Below are 21,179 nucleotides of genomic sequence, written 5' to 3'. Positions count from 1 at the left end.
GTTCCTGGAGGTGTTTACGTTAAGAGTGAACGTAGTCTAGACAACATGGTGGTGTGTGGCCACAGGCCGGACCCGATATCTCAGAACTCTTTCCCCACGGATTCCAGGAATCTGTTCCCGGGAGGGAGGGAATGAGTGAGTGAGGGGTGACCCCGGGCCCCGCTCCGCTGCGGCTGCGCGCCCTCAGCGCCGCCTCCTCCGTGCGCGGCCCGGCCCGGGCCCGCCGCGCGTCCTTCCGGCCCCGGGCGCGCAGCCGCGGCGGCGCCTCCCGCATTGGCGGCGGCGGCCTCGTGCGATGGTGACGCCGTAGGGCCGGAGGAGGCGGCGGCCGGGCCGGGCGGGCGGCGGCGGCGGCGGCGGCAGCGGCGGCCGCGGGACGGGGGCGGCGGCAGCACCTCCGCCGGCCGTTGCCAGGTGAGCGAGCGCCGGGCAGCCGCGGCCGCGCTCCGCTCCGCGGGGGCTGCGCGGCCTGGCCGCGGCCCGCGGGGCCGGGGCTGCCCGCCCGGGCGTGCGGCCGCTCTTCGGGGCGGCGGGAGGGACCGCGGCGGGCGGGAGGGCTGGAGGGCGGGCGGCCTGCGCTGGTGCCGCTGCTGGCGGGGCGGGAGGCGGGCGGAGGGCGCTGGCCGGGCCGGGCCGGGCCCTGCGGGCGAGCGGAGCCCTCAGGCAGCGAGAGCGCTCGGGGCACGGCGGAGCACCGGGAATCGCCGGCTGCGGGAGGAGGCTTTGGGCCAGGGGAGCGCTCTAAGTGGGTCAAGAGCACCGTAAGTGGGTCTTGTTTATAGCCTTCCGTGCACTTGTTGCTTGTGAGGGCAGGGAAATCTGCTGCTGCGCCTGAAAGCTTCTTAGGGAGGCAATAGAAGTAATAATTCCTCCGCTTGCAGTGTGGGAGCCCTTTTTGACAGCAGAGTGTTTTTAAGTGCTTATATCTATAAACACTGGAGTTACCGACAGTAGATAATGTAATATAAATATTTGATATTAGGGTAAGCACAGTTTGGATATTCTCAAGTGGCATTAGAAGAAACTTTTTAAAAAGTTTTGCTGTTTTTTTTTTTTATTCCTGAGTGAATCAGGTGTTCATCTCTTGTTTGTTTGTGATGAACAACAAAGACGTTGAAACATATGGTAATGGGCTGGAAAACAAAGAAGAGATGACAGCTGTTCTTCTTTGCTGGGGTTTTCAAGCAGTGTTAGTTTCTTCTTGTGTTTGTCTTAGCCTTACAAGTCAGATGATTCTGTGGCTTCCGTAGATGTGTGGGCATTTGCTTTCAGAAAACCATTAATATTAAATTAGAACTTTTAATTTTTTATTTTTTGTTATACGAGCTTTGTCACTTTGTGTATGTAAACTATCATGCACTTGTCACACAGCAGAAATCTTTTAGATGTTACCTCTCGTTTAAAGAAACTTTGTGTTCTTCACTGCAGCATTGAAGCTTTTCAGGCAGCTCAATTGCCTTGTGTATCACAACCGTGTTGTGTATTTTTAAAAATGGATTGAATTGTATGAAATTGGCCAGGCCCTCTGGGCAGAGCCTTCTTGGCATAATCTGGCCTTGAGTTGATGTCTTCGAGTGTAATTTAAACGCCTGTTTTCACTCCCTTGCTGTAGTCAGTGTCAGGGAGTATCGAATTTCTGCCTTCATCCTGGCTCCGGGCTTCACAGGTCTGTTCTGGAAGTCAGTGAAGAGCTGTGTGCTGCACAGCACTCCGAGTTGTGAAAATCCTCAGAGTCCTTGTTGTAGTATTTCAGTGTGGAGGTGCTTGTTTGCTGCACAACCTTACTCTGCTGTAACAGAGCAAAACATGTTTGTGATCAGCAAAAGTAGGCGTTGTGTCTTGGAGTTATGGGTGCAGCACGATCATGAAACATGGCCAGTTTTCCTTGTTATCTTTGGCTGTGACCTAGCCTTGTTTATAGCACAGAGGAAGTTTGTGTTATGAGTTCCTTTTTTTCTTTTCCTATGGGGTTGCCAGCCACTTGCAGTTCAGATGATTTCCTGCCGTGGTGTTTGCATTATAGGGATAACTTATTAATAATGTGTGAACTTCATCTGTTCTGTGACACTTAAACCTGTAAGAAGCCTATAAGTGTGTGTTAGTAGGCAACTTAAAAGGAAGTCATTGTTGTGTTGGAAGTGTAAGATTAGTTGGTACAATACAGAAATTATTCCCTTGTCTGAGCTGACAACTAAATATGGTTGTGAATAAGGTTGTTGGCAGCTTTGCTGTGAAAGCCATGGAGGATCGCTGCTAATGTGGAAAACTGAATCACAATGAGTGATGGAGGAGCTAAAAGCTGCATCCCAACCTAGCCCAGGTTTTCAGAATGATCCTTTCTGAGCGTAAATCAGATCTGAAAACATAATGTGGTGTGAAGGACAGGAGTGTATTTTTGGCGTACTTCAAGCAAAGCCTTTCATGGTGAAAATTTCTCCAGCATATTCTTATATATTATATGTGTATTCTCAAATATAGATTTAAAGTGCCACGGGTAGAGAAGCTTAAATTGTCTTAAAGAGACAAGAGAGGCAGAGCCATGGGGCTTTCCTTCATCCCACAGCCCAGTCTTGGCCCTGATGGACTTGAGTCAGTGCTGCTGAGCTGGTGACATTGCTACGAGTGTGGCAAGTGGCTGGTGAGCAGGGGTTTTGGCAGTGTGGGTGAGATTCAGACTGAAAGGCTGACTCCTGGACACAGGGTTGGAAGGCTGAGCTTTGCAAAACCTGTGCTTGCTCTAGGCAAGCGTTTCTGTAGGTCTGTGATGAAGGGAAATTAATGGGAATTGGCAGGGCATGTAATGCCAGTGATTTTAATGCTGGGATCTCTGCTGTTATCTCATGTCTTCAGTTACATGTTCAAGGAGCTGTGTCAAGCATTCATGTACAAAAGATACTCAATATTAGGCACTAAAAACGTTGCAAGTTTCATGGGTTTTGGATTGCATAACCATATTGTCCAAGGCACTGTGCAAAGCACAAGGCTGGCTTTGGTCAGTGGACATGCTGTTTGTGCATGGGGGAAATCTTGATAAGGAAACTTCGTGAGGTCGTTGGATTATTGTGCCATCAGCAATTCAAATCCTTGAACAGAAGTAGTTCTGAAATGGAAATAGCAGTTTTGAGTATTTATGATTTGAAAGTGTCTGTCTGAGTCATTCAGTGAATTTTCTGACAGACGGTGTTGGTAGATTTGAAAAGACGTTGCCCAAGATAATGGTGGTGATTATGAAAAAGTGTTTGGGACAGTGTTTAAGGAAGGGACTATTAAACTATTGATTTTGATAGAACTTGTTTTAAATGCTTTGTCCTTTTACAAGGTGTATTTCAGCTTGTTGTGGTTCACATGGTGCCTGTCTTTAAAGCACTGTTTGTCAAGAGAAGTTTAACAAAGAAGCTGGTTTTCAAAACTAAAGAATATGGAAACAAATAAGATTCTAGTTCCAATTCTTCAGGAAACATTCCTGAAAACATTTTGAACTTTTATTTGTTTATTTGAATATGCTCCTACTACTGGAACATTTCACTTTTGAAGTAGGATGTTGCAGGTCAGTGTGTAAGCTAATAAGAAGCAGGAGGTGAGTTGTTTTCACACAGTTCCTGTTACAGAGCTTTGAGGAGAGCAGCCTCCTGCCTTCTGGGTTGTGGAGTGTGAGATGCAGACTTTCACCATCATGTAACTATAAAATTGAACTTGCCCAGTGATTACATCTATTTTCTGGGAAGTTTGTCTCAATGGTTTGACATAAAAAAAAATATAATCTTAGCCCAGCTTGACGATGAGCCTGAAGGTTCCCTTTGAGGAGAGGGTGACAGACTTTGTGTCTGCAGAGGCTGCTCTCCACCCTGGCACGCGGCAGCTGGGGAGGTGAAGGGCAGGCAGCCTCTCTCAGGAAAGGGGGTGCCACACTGCTTGTGCTGCTGCTACTGGATTTGAGAGACAGCAAGGAACTTGAAGTGAGTTGGCAAAATTAATGTGCTCAGAAATATGAAAAGCAAATATTATATGTTTAAATAGTATTTTGCTTTCTGGTTTAACATGATTGCTCATGTATTCTGGAGTTGCAGGTCTCTGCTGCTCTGTTGGTGGGGGAGAGGGTCTCTCTTTCTGACCAGGCAGGATTCTTTGGACTTCTGTGAACTACATGTGTGTCAGTGATTTTGGGACATCTCAGGGCTGTCCTGTGGTTGAACTGACTGCAGAAAGGGTTTTTCAAACGTATAGGTGGATGTAAATTTCACAGGATGCATAATTGTTAGTGTAGAAAAATGTGCTGCATGGTTCAGATGGATTTGAATAGCTGTGAAAATGCACTGGAGTCTGCTGGGATGTGCCAGCTGCTGTAGCTCTCTGTGAACAGGACTAATTAGGCCCTTGTGAGAGCAGAAAATAGTCAGGCACTATTTACAGGGGGAAGTGTTGGAACAGCAGAGCTGTAATCGTTGGCTGTGAGGTACCTTCAGGCAGCAGTGGGAAAGAGAGCAGACAATTTACTTGCAGAATGGGCTGAAAGTCATATCTGAATACTCAGAGTGGGTATTTCGGTGTTCTGCCAGCCCATCTGAGTGCATTGCAAACCTGCTACAGGAAAGGCTACTTCCTTTCCCCCCCTGCTTTATTCTCTTCTTTCTGCTAGTATTATCTCAAAATGCTAAATGTTCATGTTTCTCACCTAATGGTGAAAACCAAAGGTACACCAGGTATAGATGTCAAAATGTTACAGTGTTGCCTGCATTTGAATAGATCCTGTGAGAGGGGTTTGCTTTTGTCAAATAGTTGTTTTTCTGAGGGAGTCTGTGATCATCTGCATGTATTCCAAGATAAGGTGTCACTAGGCTGCTGTGTCACAAGTACTCCAAAGCAGTTTCTCATATCTGTTCATGTAGTTTTCCTCCTTCTCTTCTTCACCAAATTAAATGCTCTTTTCCCCCAACACATTGGTTCCATCTGCTTAGAGGATTGCAGAGACTGCCATTCTTTGTTTGAAGCCAAGGTCAATTGTGCTGCTCTGTTTGGGTCTAGAAAATGACAGTTTATGTGCTGTGGAATTTTTTAGGAGCTCACTGGATGTGTTAAGCAGTTCTACAACTTCTAGATAAGGGTCATTTTGCTGGTAGGAGCCTTCAGTGGGCTTTTCTCTGTTTTAATGACAGCACTCTGGAGAGCTTCCTGTTTTAGCTCCTTACTGATGGATTTTTATTTGTCAAGTTTGATTTTTCTCAAAATGTTGTCATAAGTGTGTGTTAGTAAATTGGATGTTTATGGATATTTAAATAACAGGCTGTTCCTTGAGGGAATGAGCCATGGGCCTTCCTGCTAAAGGAAATATTTTCTTCATGTAATTCCAGACTTCATTGAAGGCCCTTACTTGTGCTCCTTTGATTTCTTGTTCAAGCTGTTTGGTAGGTGATAGTAAATTTTGGGAGATAAGGACTTCAAGATCCCATATGTCTCTACATTGTTTCTGTTTATTGTAACATGCAGGACTTGTGATGGAAATGAGATAGTTGAAGGGAAGCAGTAAAAGCTGGTTTTTGGGTGCAAATACCAACTCTGGCTGCTTAGATTAAATCTGAATGATGGTAAAAGAGCAATGTGCTTTGCAAATTGTGTTAGTTGAAGAATTATTTGTGTGTCTCTGTATTCTCTAGAATGGCATGTGGCATTGCAAGGCTGGTCACAGCAATGTTTCACTGTTCTCAATATTAATCTTTTAGGCAAATAGTTTTTTGCTTTAATGGAACATGATTGTAGAAATAAAAGTAAGAGCCTATTCATAATTTTTATTAAAGTAGATATGTGACAAAGTGCCAACTATTGGCTTTCTGCCTGCTGTACCTTCAGTGGGGAACAAAATGGATTATTTCTGAGGTGAGTGTTCTGAGAGTTGAGAAAAGCATAACAAAGTCAACAAAAGCTTTACTTAGTGGTTTTCTGACCTTTATATGCTCCAAGCTAGAAGGAGGATGCTGAAAAAGGCTTGTGTCATGGTTATCTGAATGTCCATGGTTAAGTGCAACTGCTCCTTGACTTCCTGCTCTGTGACATTTTAATAATTGGCAACCATGTGAAATCTGCAGCATTACAGAAATAGTTCAATAAGAGATGTCTTATAAAAATCCTTTCCTTTTTATGAGCTTCACTAATTTGGGGAAGGAAGTTGCTAGGTATCTTAGACTTGATCTGTAATGTATTTCTCGAGGGGCAATTTTCAAATCCATTTTTGGTATAGCAGAGGAAATTTAAATATAAATACACTATTATTTAAATATAAACACATACCAATTACTTGTTCTCTTTTTAGATCATCTCTCAGAAACACAGAGTGTGATTTGCTAAAGCCTCATTTCTCTCTGATAGGATTTTTCATAGGTGTTTCTTCTGCTGCTCTTATATCAAACAGGACTGTAATCAGTAATAAAATGTTAAAACTTTCTGGGTTACAAAAGAAATCTTTGGTTCAGTAGGAAGTGACTTGTTGCTGAAGTATCTGGGGCGGTGTCTATTGATTTTAGTTACTTTGCAAAACTCTTCTAATTTAGCCTTGAACCTATACTCTAGAGTTTAAGGGTAAGATGTCTTCTGTCTTGAAGATAAACCCAATTTTAAGTGAAGCTTATCCTTGATGGGCAGCAAGAGAAGCTGACCAAGTTTCAGAGGCCTGGCATGACTGTTTGTGTCCCAAACACCAAGCAGCATGTGATGCTGCTGAAAATGCCATTTGTGTCAACTGCTTTGGCAGGACTTCAGGGTCCAGGTCAGTGGGGCCAAAGGGAGGGGACCTGCAAGGCTGTCACAGATAACACTCCACAGTCCCAGCACTCAGATAAGGTCGGGTTGATGCAGCAGTGCAGCTCTGCAGGACTGTGAATGCCCAGGACACGTGTTGGGCTGGGGGCAGCAGAGCCCTAAAGTGCTGTTGGAAAGGTGGTGCAAGATGCTCTCACAGCACATTGGTTTTTCATTCCTCCCTGTAAGCCCTTTCCAGCTGACTTTTTCTGGGCTGGTTAGCTGCTTCAAACAGCCCCTTGTTACACATCACAGTAAAGTCATTGTGAGAAACAAAGCACGATCACAGAACTCATGACTGTTTTCCTCTGAAAACTCGTGTCTTGGCTCTGCTTCAATAGTTCATTATTGTACAAGTGCCTGAGGGCTTATCTGCCTGCAAGACTCACATGAGTGTTTTCTGTAGGCTAAGGCCATCCGTGAAAAGGCACAATTCCACATTCCTGTTCTTTTAGCAGTAACTGTGATGTGTCCAGTACTTCTTGTGCTACCACTGGAAATCACATTGCATTTTGAGAGGCTATCACGTGTGGACATTAAAACTTCCTTAAAGCTCAGCTTCCTTCTTGAAGATCCTGTTTTGAGGTAACACTTTCTCATTTGAAGCACAAGGGACTCATGAATTGGACAGTAATGGGAGTAATGTGTTTGTAATAAATGAACAGTTCATAGGCATGTTATTTGTTACAACATTCAGAGTCACAGGTAACAGTGGTGGTATTTGGGGTTGACCAAAGCATAGTTGCATAATTCCTGTGTAGAATGACATTTAGTCATGCTAATGATGGAGCAATTGAGAATTGCTGGCACTTAAAATTAATTACTAGGCAAACATAAAAAGGAAAGGTGGGGAGCATACTCATTGCTGCTGCTTGCATCTGAGACTGCTTCTTCAGGGCTTGTGACAGGTAATGGGCCAGTACCAATATATTGTGCTGCTTATGGTGATCCAGTTGCTGAGCAAACATGCAGGATGTGTATGTTAAAACTGCTTCTCTTCAGGGATTGCCCAACAGCCTTTATTCATCTTTGAACTTTTGATTTGTTTGTACTGAAATCTTGGATCGTCTGGTGAGTTGTCGAGAGAATTGATTATATTAGGAAGCAAGTGGTCTGCTGGTGAAAACCAGTCCTGCTTTCTGTTGGAAATGTTGAATAAGGAAGCCATGCAACTGGGGAGGGTTTAGACTGTTGGATGTGAGGCTTTGTATAGAACTATTAGCAGCACTCAGTGTACATAATGTGGTGTGTGTAATGTTGGAGGCAGATTTTCTGGCTGGTGTACTCCTTGCAGTATGGATGAAGTAGGTTGTATAAATTACAACAAACCCCTCCTCCACCGGAGTGCAGTGAATGTCAGATTGAAGCTGTCATGCTGGTGCTTTACAACTCCAGTGACACAGGATCCTAAGATAAACTCAGCCTTCATTTAGGGAAATTTTTAGGCTTTAACAACATGCCATGAAGTGAAGCAGAGAAAATGGAAATGGATTACAGAAAGTCTTCTGCGTTCCTTGCTGTTTTCCTGCTATAATATTTATGTCGTAGAGGATCTCTCCCAAGCTCTGATTTCAAACTCCCATGTGGACCAAAAGCAACATTTTATATGGCTTGACAAAGGTCTCTTTTCACTAACTTCAAGTGACCTGAGGCAGATTAACATGCAGATTAATGTATTTGACAGTAATAAATCAGCTTTAACAAGTACCGAGGCAGAGATTTGTTTGGCAGAGAGTTTGGATAAGATGTGGTATTTGGATTTAAGTTGAACATTTTGTAGAGAATGATATAGTGGAGATGGTTAAAAATTTCCTGCTTTCCTTGGTTTTATGCTGATGCATCTTTGTGCAATTTAGCTGTAACTGTGTGGAGTTTAAGTCAGAGTTATCTGGGTGAGTGAGCCTACAAAAATGGAAGGGTGTTAATTTAGATGAATGCATGCATTTTGTCACCCAGTGTGATGTAAATGTTTACAAGCTGCTGCATAGGACGCATACTCTTTGCATTTTTTCCCTCTCTATGTAAATTTATTACGTAGGATTTTGTTTTCTTGGAGAAACAGCCTTCATATTGATTACACATCTTTCTTGTGGGAATCTTAAGCTGTAACCTTCCCAAGCTTGAATACAAACATCAAAAACCAGGGAGGAATTTGAGGCTACCTTCCTCACAGGTAGCACAGCTGTTTGTCAGGAGAGCAGGTGTGTTGGGGAAAATTATTGCAGTGGTTGAGATAACTGCTGTGTGTGTTACTCCATGTGGAAGGTACAAGATCTGTCTGTTTCACTGTTCTCTGTTGTATTTCTCAGAAATGAGGCTTATGAGAAATTTGAATGTTTCCGTATCAGGGTGACAGTGTGACAAGTGGGGCTTCCAGATTGGGGATGATTGTTGAAGTGAGCTGCAGGAGAACATACACCAGTCAGAGACAGGACTGGAAGATGTCATTCTTTTCCCCTTCAGGAGGAAAACTGTGGAAATGAATTTTTGAAGGGTTTATTTAGTTTGTTTTCCGGTTTTGATTTGGTTTGGTTTTTTTCTCTGAATGGGGTGACTTTTTTTTCGTTAGTTTTTTCTTTTCCATTTGCACCTACTGTTCTGACTTTCATCAGTGGAAATCAGTGACATCAAATTGCTGTGGGACAGCTTAGACACTATCTCTGAAAGAAGTTAAAAATCATAGTTAAAAGATTTTATCTAATCTGTATGTAAGAACAAAAATTGGGGCATACTGAGTGTTTTGATTTCTTCAAGTCTCTGGAAAAAAGTCAATTTCATTGAAACTTGAAATTCCAGGGGAGCTATAACATAAACTAGTAAAACTACCTCTGGCTTAGGGTTCTGCCTTCATTGTGGAGTTGCTGCTTAGGCTGCTGCCTCCTGAGACTCTCTGAGCACCCTCTGGTGTGCAATGCAGGCAGGCTGTGTGGTACCCACCTGCCTCCAAGCTCTGCTGCACAAACATCTTTATGTTCTGGTGCTTCCCTCGCTCAGTTCTGCTCCCCCTGTGTGTCAGCCATGCTCAAAGTGCCAAGAGCTCCCTGAAGCAGAGGGACCAGCAGCTTTGTGCTGGTTGTGCTCAGCAGGCTGTGGCTGTGGGCAGTGTGAGAGCTGTGCCTGGCTGTGTTCATGGCAGGATGAAATCCTGACGTGAGGCTCCAAATGTGCCAGCCTGCAGCACCTCTCGCGGAGCCTTTGTGCTCTGTCCCTGACCTTTCTGCCTGTGCCCTGTGAGTCTGAGCCCCGGCCAAGCTGCAGGGCCACCCAGCCAAGCTGCCCATTCAGGGCAGGAGGCACAAACCTGGCAGCCTCAGGGCTTTGCTCTCCCCCTGTCCTCTTATGTAAGTCCCTGGCCAGAGCCTTCAGGGTAGTGCCTGCTGGCTTCTTGGGTGCCTTTGGCAGCTGTTGGTGTTCTTAGGGTGCTTTGCCTGCTGTCCCTAGGAAATTGTTTCAGCCCTTATCCTTTTTTCTACAGTTTTGTTTTCTGTCTCATAATAATTTAACTTCCTTCCTGTTTTATTTTGTTTGTATGCGTTAGGCTCTTTGCTGTCCTTCCTCAGAGACAACGCTATTTTAGAGTTTTTAGTGAGTATGTCCATCCCCTAAGGAAGCATGAATGTGCAAGCATTCTGAGCATGAATGTACAAGCAACATAAAACAGACATGCACAGGTATTCAGAGGTTTTTAGAGCTAAAGGTGGCTTCATGTGCTTGATGGATTTACACTGCATATTTGTCCATTTTCCCTGTGGATCCTCATTCTGTAGCAAAATGTTCCAGGGTTTGCTTATTGCTGTGTCAAAAATAAATTTTTTTTTGTGTTTGAGGTCACCCAGCCTGATCTGCTAACTCTCTGTGCCCTTACCTTGGTTGATGGGCAGTGGTTGATATCTTCATTTTTCTTATTGTTGTTTGGCATGGTGCTGTTGTAGACATAAAGATTAGGAAACCTTGTGCTTTGTTGAAATCTTAACTGCAGTTTTGAGTGGTCACCCCTGGTTTCACATAAAGCTTTCTTTCCTATCACAAACAAAACCTTCTCTCAAATAATTTAGTAAATGTGTGAAATGTGATGTAAAACTTACAAACTATTACACATTGACTAACACATATTAAAAATAGATATTGGATTTTGAATTTCATAAGTTCAAGGCTTATTTCACATCTTGTTTACTTTGCTACAGCTGCTTGCTTATCTGCATAGGTCAGGGCTTGCCTGGTTATCTGGGCAGCTTGAAGGTCCTCCAAGGTTTTGCTTCTGCTTTTTCTCATGTATTAAATTCACAGCACTGCTTATTGACTTTCTTAGGACTTAGAGCCTGTCAGGGTCTCCTTTTTTTCCAAAATCTTGTGTGCCACTGCTGTGTGTCACTACTGGAAGAGCCTTTCATGCTTTCCATGATGGTGTGCCTGGGGATACAGGTGGGTAAGGTGCTGGCTTTGCTCTGTTCAGATCTGCCCCCTGTGTGGAGTTCTCAGCCAGAGAACTCAGCTGAGAACATCTCTGGCATACAGATTAGTGCCTGGCTCCTGTATGTAGCACTCAGCCTCTGCTGGGAAGCTTGGCCTGTGTCTTCTGTCTGTCTGTCTGTCTGTCTGTGCACATCAGGTGAATCCAAAGAGCTATGTTGCGTCTTGGTCACACCCATTGATATGGTAGCTTGTCTTCACATCAAAATTACATTAGATAGCTTATTTTTCTCACAGAGAGAGATCAAACTCATCCTAGAAAGAGGTTCTTTATTTGCCAGCTCCATTGACAGTAGGTGCTGTCAGCCTAAGGTATTTTTTCTTTGCAGAACAGTTTATCTGTGTAGTTTTACATGCATTAACACCCCTTACAGATGCAATTGTTCAAGAGTACCTTCAGTAAGTATTTAAAACTAGGACACATAACTATTCAGTAGTTTGCTGACCCAGTTCTTGCTTTCTGCTCGTGTTCCTTGTCTGGGCCCTTGTCCAGGAAATCAACTGAAATTCCTCCCCTTCCTACTCTTAAGGTAGTGAAGGCTTATCGACTTGGCCACGTTTCCTTCCTGTTCGTAAAGTTTCTTTGAGCAATGGAGTGTCTCCTGTGGTATCTGGAGATCCTTTCTGCAAACAGCAAGCACAGGCAGTGGATGCCAGGCTCGCTGGTTTGTGTTTGGGTGCTGCTGTAGGATGTGCATGTGTGTCTGAAAGGCTCTTGGGTGCAAAGCAGCCCTGACAGGTCACCCCAGCCCCGAGTTCCCTCTCTGGGCAGAGAGTGCTGCCAGTTCAGGGGGCCCTTTTGGTTGCTTTTCCTGGGGCTGTTTCAGACCTTGTCATTCTGTTGTAATTTTCCTGTAACGCTTTGAAGACAACAGTGGATGGAGTCTTGCATTCCTTCAGCTTTGTTGTTGTGTTCTTGTTTGTGGTCAAAGAGGAAGTGCCCCTTGTGCATGTGTCTGTTGGTTAAAGTGACGTGTGTGCAGGTACGGCCCAGAATTTATTGCTGCTACAATGGAAATCTTAACTGTGGGACTCAGTTTTTCTTTCTGAAGTCTGACTAATGATTCTAAGAAGAATGTGGCAGTTACAGACATGAAAATGTTGCCAAACACAGTTAAAATTGTAACACAATGGACTTTTTGGTTTCTGTCCCTTCTCTGTGATTTATTTTCACCCTTCCATTGCTGCTCTGGGTCTTCAGGTCAGCAGCTTTGGACTGCTGGAGAGGGTAACAGAGGCTATCAGCCCTAGGAGTCATTTGTTGGGAGTATGATCTGGATGTTCCCTGTTTCTTTTTCCTCTCTCTAGGATCCACTTGAGTTTCCTTGGGATCTTTGCTAATATGCTTTTATTCCTCTTTTCTTTCTTCATTGGTCTAAAGCTTCAGGTTATCTCTGGGAATGCTTCACATAATGCTGTTTTCTTCAGTGAATTTCATAATTAGAGTAAATGCTGCATTCTACATGTGATTAAGGCAACCTGGGTGTCTAATTTCAACTTTTTCTGTTTATGTGAAATTAAACCTTTATTCTTGTTTTGCAATAAGAGATTTTCGTAAGTGTAAACTTTGTGTCTGTTTCCCTTGAGGATTTTTTTGCTTAATCTGCTGTTCTTGGAGTTTCATGTTGTAAATTATCTTGTGTAAATAGTTTGACAGAAAAAAATAATCTTTATTTTCCTCTGTTGGTGCTGATTGTCACTAATCCAATGTTACAGCCAGTCCTCATTGTGCTTAGCCAGCAGTGTAGCTCTGTTACAAAGGGTGGATGGCAATTACATGCTTCAAAGTAAGGACACAATAATTTTTTAGATAGGTGCTCCTCATTGCCCAGCTCATTTACAACATTTTTTTTTTCAATTCCATTATGTGTTTGGGGTTTTCTGGTTTTGAAGATTGCTTTTTTTTTTTTTTTTTTTTTTTTTTTTTAGCTGAAAGAGATCCCAACATGATTGTCTGAATGCACCAGTAAGTGGTGTTAAGTCATGGTAAACATCTAACATGTACATTCACAAAATACTTCCTGATCACTTCTGAGTTAACATGAAGCATGTTCATGATCTTAAACTGTTTCAGTCCTAGCATTTACACTGGGATAGCTGTACTGGTTAGACCACACACTGCAGTAAAACTCTGTGGGGAGCACAGTGGCACCAGCAGAAAGTATTTTGGCGAAACAAGCCACAGCAAGATGACATTTTGTGTGAGTCTCTGTGGTCCTGGACCTGCTGATGTGTTTTGGGTTCAAGCTACAGCCCTATTCCATTTTAGCAATATTCTCATAAGGAGACTTGGGTGTTTTGAAATCCGTCCTTAGCCATAGGACAGTAGAAAGTAAAAATTAACTTAACATTTCTGCTTTTAAATTGCATCACTGGTGCCTTACGATATCAGTGTCCTTGGTCTTGTTTCAGAATTCAAGATGAACTATGTTACCAGGAAATAAATTTATATCTGAAGGAGTGGCACTGAATGTAGAGGAGACTAAATGGTCACATCAACTTTTCCTAATTTTCAACAACATTTGTCTTTTAAAACCAAAATTATTCTCTGGCTATTGCGTTAAGGAAATAAATTCATTAAAAGTGGCTTTACTTGGTTTTAGTGGAACTTCAGGCACTTGACTAATTTAATTGGCATAAATTAGATGGTCTAGTTATGGTGGATCTGCTTCTTTTCCTTGAATTTTGGTTGTTAAGAAGGAATCTGAAAGATGATGCACCACTTTTTTGATCCTAGTCTGATACAGTTCTGTGGATGTGGATGCTGTTTCTACAGTGTTCCTGTAGCATTCTTGCTACAGAAAAGTAGCAACTTGTTAGTTGTCTGACTTGTGGCAAACATAATGTTTTATGTTTTATGGCTTTTGAGGAGAGGGATATGTGCTGTTTTCAGAAATGCCATTGCTGAGGGCAAGTGAAGCAGTAGCTTTGCTTCATTTTAATTTTTTTACTAATATGGGAATGCAGACATTTTATAAACCAAATCTGTTGGCCAAAAACCAAAACACTGATGAGCAAACTCACAACCTTATGAGTAAAGATTATCAATAAAGTTAGAGAGCAGGTGCTTCCAAAAACTGGAAAGAGTGTCATCCTTTTACAACCTGGCCTTTATTAAAATGAGTGATCTTGGTAAGGTGATGGTTTGCTGTGCCAGGCGTGGTTTGCCCCTGGTCAACAGGTTGTAATAAAGACCATGATGTGTACTTTTATAACAATTAAAGGTTAGGGCCAACAGATAACTGCCAGTTTTTCATACATTAGGAAAATACATATAAAATAATAGATATAAAATATATGACAGAAATATATAAAATATATGTATGCAGTTAAACCTTTGGAGGTGGGGTGCTGCCCTTGAGCACCTTGTCCAGGCTGTTTCCCCAGCTGGGCTTTGAGCCAGTGCAGTTTATGTGTGTGACAGTATTTCATGGCAAACGATGGTCTCGTTCCCCTCCACTGGTTAATGTTTTTCCAGAGTCCCCTGGAAGGGCTTGTGACAAACATCAGAGTGCCTGTGGGGTGGGCAGCTGGGAGAGGTGGAGCTGTGTTTTGCCCAAAGGGGGGAAAGTGGAGCTGCCCCCTCTGGGCACCAGCCAGGCCTTAAATCTGCACACCGAAATAAAGAGGTGAGCACTAAGAAGCACTGAAGGCAGCACTGTCCTGATGATTGCTGTTGGAAGTTTGCAGCCTGAAATGTGCATATTCCTCTTTGGTTTTAAAAGCATGGCTGCAGTGTTTGTTTTTATACAATTGCTCCAGGTCTTGGAGCATTTTCTTGGAGCATTTATCTAAAAAGCTTCATTCAGTTTTTAGAGATTGAAACTCAGGCTTCCTAGGGGGAAGGGTAGGGTTATGCTTGCCTGTGGATTGCTGTTATTTTGGTGCCCTTTATATTCCCATGCAAAGATTTTCTCTGTAGAGGGTTAAAGGAAGTAACCTCAGTTTCATGGTGTAGCTCTGCATTTTAGTGCCTGCTCCAAATGCTTTGGTTTCTTCATCTCCACCCAACAGTTTTGTGAATTGGATGTCCTTGAGGCAGTAGTTAAAAGTATATATTCTGAATCTTCACTTTAGAGGAAAGTGATGTTTGATTTCAGGCTTTCACTTGCAGACAGTCTGTGATCCTAAGTGTTACTAACATAGGAGAACTGCATCTTTTTGTTTTTGGCAGCCATGAAGCAAAGTTGATGTGAGTAGCATGCCATGGAAATAAAATCATAAAAGAGCAAAAGATGGGATTTTTCTCACTTGGAGAAACTGAGCCACTTAATGAAAAATGAACCAAAAGCAAGTTTTGTGGGTATTTGTGGAATGTAATGTGGAAAGAGCTTGAACTTCATTCTGAGTTCTATGCTGCTTTTGTGACAATTCACTTGGTTTTGGTTTATTGAAGAGTAGAACTGATTTACAGCAGTCATCCAGTCTGTAAGGGCTGGACATTGTGCTCTGGGGGTGGGCCAGCCTCTGCCATAACTCTTTACTCAGTTAAAAAAATGGGGTCCGATTTGCAGTACAAATTGGACAAATGTTGTAACAATGTAGTGGGATCCTGTGAAATGGAAGCATTTCGATAATGCAGGAGGCTGCTGGCTTGTTCCCTTTCTTTGACTCCAAATGCATCAGAATGTGCTTGATTGTTTGCCTCTGCAGCCTGCTGTGAAATAGCTGGGGCTGAAGTTGCAGTGACAGTTTACAAGTTAAAAAGACAGCTTTTTGGCCACTGACCCTCTGCGGGAGTCTAATCTTTGTTTTGTAGATGCCTCTTTATCTAGGGAAATTACATCAAGAAAAGAGGTGTTGGATTACTTCCTCATTGTTCCTCTTTGTTAAAGATAACCTCCAAAGAATTTTTACAGGCTGATTTGTACTTTTCCTTAGGGTACATTGAGAAAACAAAGTCCTCTGTGAGAATTTCCTTCCCCTCCCGTTCATACAAACCCTTATTTGCTTTGTTTTTGACTGCAGCTTTGGAATGTTAACTGTGGATGTTTTACCTCCTGAATTGAAAAAGATCAAGACTGTTAAATTAAAAAAAAAAAGGAAGATAAAAGTTCCTTATTTCAAGTTGGTGTTAGAATACTGTTATTGAGGGACAACTTGTGACAACCAGAAATACAATGTTCCTAGAGAACTGCATTTCAATTAGTATACCTTATTTCACTCAAGGTAGCCAGAATCAGCTGTTCCACAGGCACAAAAATAGGTTGTGTTCTTCTCCCAATCAGTCTGTCCGTGGGTTGTAGTGGAAGTGCTCTGCCATTTGTACCTGTGCTGACAGTTCTGGGAAGGGACTTGTGCCTGTTCTGTCACTAAGGCCTTGCCTGAACCTCTTGGGAAATCTTATTTCAGTCAGCTTTGCCATTCCACTGGCGTGGCTGTAGCTGTCATGGCACATGGCACAGGCAAGGCAGGGTTTGTGGATTGATACAGCTTCTCCTACAAGATTTTTCAGGCACTCAAGCCCTTCATTAAATATTAAGCATTAATGAACGTTCTGAGAAATGTGTAGCCTGAAATTTTCATGGTGGTCTTTTGTTCTTTTGATAAGTTAAGGTCTGTTAGGGGAACGAGCTAATCTTAGGAGGAGTCACCCACTGTGTGTACATTGTTTATGCTGCTTTAATGGCTGCTTTGGGAGAGGATCAGTAAGGAAAGGGCGTGCAGTGGATGCCATTGCCTACCTGAGCAGGGAAGTTTCTGCCAGTAAGGCAATTGAGAGGGGATTGCAGGAAAAAGCAATTTTCATTCTTCTTCCAAAGACCAGCTACAGCCAGAATTAAATATCTTCTGAGGATCATTCTCATGCTGCTTACAGGAAAGAACATACTGACAAGAGTGGAGTACTGGAGAGATTGCTTTGCTTAGGGGTAGTGGGAGGTAGTCTGACCATCCAGGACTGTGTTTTATCCTCAAAAGGGAGTGACAGATCTTTTAGATCTAATTACAAACACTACTGTTAATGTGTTTTCTTTGTTTTGCTACCATGTGTCATCATTTAGCTGAGGCAGTAAATCAGCCCTTGTGCCAGGTGAGCTCTGGGAGTTGGAAGGGCTGCAGTGCTTATCCCAGGGAGTGTCACACAGAGAATAATGGCATTATCCTGTGCTGCTCAAGTCTGGGTAACTAGTCTTTCCTTACCATCTTCAGGAGTGAGGCCGTGTCCCAGATATGCTGTAGCCGTGGGTGCTGGCTCCTGTGACATTGCACAGCTGCAGTGCGTGCTGAAATAATGCTGCCTTCCAGTTGTGTGTGCACAGCTGGCAGGGCTGAGCCTCACACTGCCCTGGCTGTGCTCCTGTGGGCTGGCTGCTCTGGGGCTGTGTGGCAAGGCAGCAGCACACTGAATTGACCAAAGCCTCATTTTGTGCTTCCAGGCTGAGTTTGGAGCCCTGCTTGCATCAAACTGCCAAGTCCTTTCTGAAAGCTGATGGAGCATTTAGGAGTTTCTGTATTAAAAAACCCAACAGACCAAACTCTGTAGATGCTTTTCTCAGCTTATTTTAAGCACAGCAGGAACTCACTGATTCATCTACATGCTGATATTATGGATGCAGTCATTAAGTAGATTTTAAGTCATCATGGCAACTTCCTCTTTAAATGGAAGCTAATTTTAATGAAACCTTTAATTTGTATGCTACAAAAAATGTTGAAGGATTTCATTTATGAGACTGATAATCTCAATGAGACACAAAACAATATTTTCCAAGACCTCAAGTGTTCTATAGCTTTCCATTTTCTAGCTTTTGTTTTTGGGAACTGTGCAGTCTTAGGCAGAATGGGGCAGTAAGTATCCTCACAATGGTTCAACCATCATCTTCTGGTTAGATTCTACTATACTTAGCAATACTTCCTAATTTTTTAGGAAAAGAACTGTACTGTGAGTCATAGAGACTTTGTGATAGAACTCAGACTGCCTATGCCTTTCCTGTTCATAATCTTCACTGCTTTCTTTCATTTGTGAACAAATATTTCAGGCTATTTGCACTTCTGTGTTGGCACCTTCCAGCTGCATTCAGTCAGTGGTACATTTTTAAAAAGAAGTGAAACCCAGTAGTGGTGATTTTGGATTAGCTTTAACTTGCTTACCTTTGCATGCTCATTTAGGGCAAGCATATTTAGCACTGTGAGGATCCTGCATGATGAATGACATGGAAACATCTTAGTTCACTGAACAATCTCACTGTCATTTCAAGAAACAGCAACTTGTATTTCTGCAGAGCTCTGAAGATCAGCTCTGCTGCTCAATGCAAATCTGACTCTCTGGAGGTGAAATGCATCTTTTATTTTTAACCTTAGTGAATACTTGGCAGTGAGTGCTGGTGAAGTAGATCCTCTAGGCCTGATGTAAATTGGCATTCCTCTATCTGTTTTATTAGGAGAGCCTTTTGCAAGCATCTTGGCCAAATGTGGTTGAGCCTGTTGTGTGGTTGTGCTGTGTCCCAGAGCATTGCTCTCACAATGTCACAGAGGTGATGTAAGGACAGGCATTAGGCAATATTGCTGCTGCTGCAGCACACAGTGGCAATGCTGTTGCTTAAATCTGGCTGAAAGGAGAACCAGTACAACTTGCTGGTTCAACGTCTCATGGAATTGCCCAATGTATGGAACTGACTGGGCTGTTTGTGCTGACTGCCTGTTTGAAATGTGTGGGTTAGCAGGCAGGGGGTGTGCCTGTGTGTAACTTGTTTATAAACACCTGCTCTGCTTACTTGCATTTTTCTGCATTAGCTACAGCTTCAGATTGCTTCAGTGGACTTACTGTGGTCTAACCCCAGTGGGCAACCAGGACCCACAGAGCTGCTTGCTCACTGCCCCAGTGGGGTGGGAGAGAGAATCATAAAAGAGAGAACCTGTGGGTTCACATAAAGACAGTTCAATAACTACAGCAAAAGTTGTGGATACAAGCAAAGCAAACCAAGGAATTCCTTCACCACTTCCCATGGGCAGGCAGGTGTTCAGCCATCCCATCAGGAAAGCCAGGCTCCATCCATGTGATGTTTACCCCAGCCAAAACCAGCACAGTACTGTACTGAAATTCTCTCTTATAGGCTGCTTTTTGAATGAAGATGTCCATTAGCTTTATTTCAAACTTTATTTGTTGTTGTTTCTCTGGTGTTCAGCCATCCGATCAGGAAAGCCAGGGATCACATGTAGTGGTTACCTCAACCATGGGATATTTCAGCACAGTACTGTCCTGAAGTTGTCTCTTATAGGCTGCTTTTTAAATGAAGATGTCCATTAGCTTTATTTCAAACTGTATTTGTTGTTGTTTCTGTGGTGTTCAGCCATCCCATCAGGAAAGCCAGGCTCCATCACATGTAATGGTTACTTAGGAAGAATATTAGCTCTCCCCCAGCCAAAACCAGCACAGTGCTGTACTGAAATTGTCTCTTATAGGTTGCTTTCTGAATTAAGATCCCCATTAGCTTAATTTCAAACTGTAGTTGTTGTTGCTTACTCTTTTCTTTCTTACATCAGTTTTGCCAAATGGCAGTGTGATTATGTCTTCATGTTTCTTGCCTAAAAATAGAATTGTGAATTGGCTGCTTGAAATATGACAAAAACAGTTAAGATTTCAGTTCTGTGGCTTCCTGAATATTTGTTCCTGCTCTTAAAATCTACTTGCTCAACTCCTTCACTGAGCTTCCTGTGTAATGTTGCTAAACCTCTTAATTCTCCTGTGGCTCTTGTGTTTACCAAGTAAACAGCTGTGGCCATTTTAGCTGTTGCATCTCAGATGGAGGTTGTGACCCTGCAGTGAAGGCAGCAGGAAGGTGGGGATGCCATCTGCTCTGCTGTCACATTGTCACCTTACCGTCCTGGGTGATTAAAGCACTGTGCCATGCTGAACTCGGACAACTCGAGGTATCATTCAGTTCTGCAGAGTCTGTTACCTGCTCATTAGCAGCTCTCTCCTCTGAGGATTGCCAGGCAGCTGAGGGGATAGAATATTACAAACTGCTGCAGCAAAATTAACCAGAGCCCATTTGTCAGAGCTGAGAATTATCTTGCAGTGATCATATGTAAATGAAATGAGTTCATGTAAGGACAGAATACATTATTTACTGGCTTTTTGGAGGTGACATCTTATTACAAAACTGCCCATATCAATTCCCTATCTTATATTTTTAATTTTCCCTCCTACATTATGACAAATTTCAGCATCTTTTATTGGGCAGTAAAATTCCAATTTAATTATGCATACTGGCAAGTTAAATCTTGTTAGATGGGTTGTCTTAATGTTGTGTGTTAGTCACATCAGAGCACTTAGGTGCTACAGTAATGACACCAGGTGATTAGTGCAAAAAGAATAGATTGTCATTCAGAGGGATTCTGAAGCTTCAGCTGTGGCTTCAGTGTGATAGTACATTCTGATGCTTTCTGTCACTCAGACTGCAGAGTTCTCTGGAGATTGTGCCTCCCAAGGCTGCCACTATCAAACAAGTCTCTCTGAACTGGCTGCTGAAGTGGCACCACACAGGGTGTACGAAACAAATGGGTAACCAAAAATACTCTGGATGAGGGCTCAGATTAACAGTTGTCATCAATTTTCTGTAAATTTGATCAAATCTTTAGCATTTTGAGTTAAATTTACCCTGAATACTTTTTGCAGTGTTGTAAGTGTAGAAGACAGTTTCTTTCCTGAGTAGGAGCCATGGGTTATTGTGTTCTCGGAGATTTACCTGTTTCTGATTGCTCTGATGGAGTGAACAGTGTTTAAATTTGTCTGCTCTAATTCCTTGCACAAGTAAAGATACAAACCCATTCCTTGCAGTGATTGTGACCATGTTAATTTAAGCAAGGGAAGCATAATCACACTGTGTACTACTGTCCTCCTTGCAGTCTGTCTAAAATTAGTTGCTGCTTGAGCTCTGCTTGATTGCTATTACTAATACTTAATGTCCTAGTTTGGTGAA

At 42.8% G+C, this 21,179-nt stretch overlaps 1 protein-coding gene across 3 annotated transcripts in view; it reads left to right on the top strand.

The window, feature by feature from the left end:
• Positions 1–281: 281 nt before the first annotated feature.
• ADIPOR2 (adiponectin receptor 2) overlaps positions 282–21,179 on the top strand; it is a 43,940-nt gene continuing 23,042 nt past the window's right edge. The window contains exon 1 of one of the 3 annotated variants that reach the window (XM_058804659.1): positions 282–414. The gene's annotated coding sequence lies outside the window, so the exon portion shown is untranslated. Of the gene's footprint in view, positions 415–627; positions 762–19,938; positions 20,128–21,179 lie in introns of those variants that run through there. The other 2 variants (XM_058804658.1, XM_058804660.1) reach the window with 2 other exon arrangements.

The sequence above is a fragment of the Ammospiza caudacuta genome, chromosome 5 (assembly GCF_027887145.1).
Source record: "Ammospiza caudacuta isolate bAmmCau1 chromosome 5, bAmmCau1.pri, whole genome shotgun sequence".
Taxonomy (NCBI): domain Eukaryota; kingdom Metazoa; phylum Chordata; class Aves; order Passeriformes; family Passerellidae; genus Ammospiza; species Ammospiza caudacuta.
This window is presented reverse-complemented; position numbering and strand designations above follow the sequence as displayed.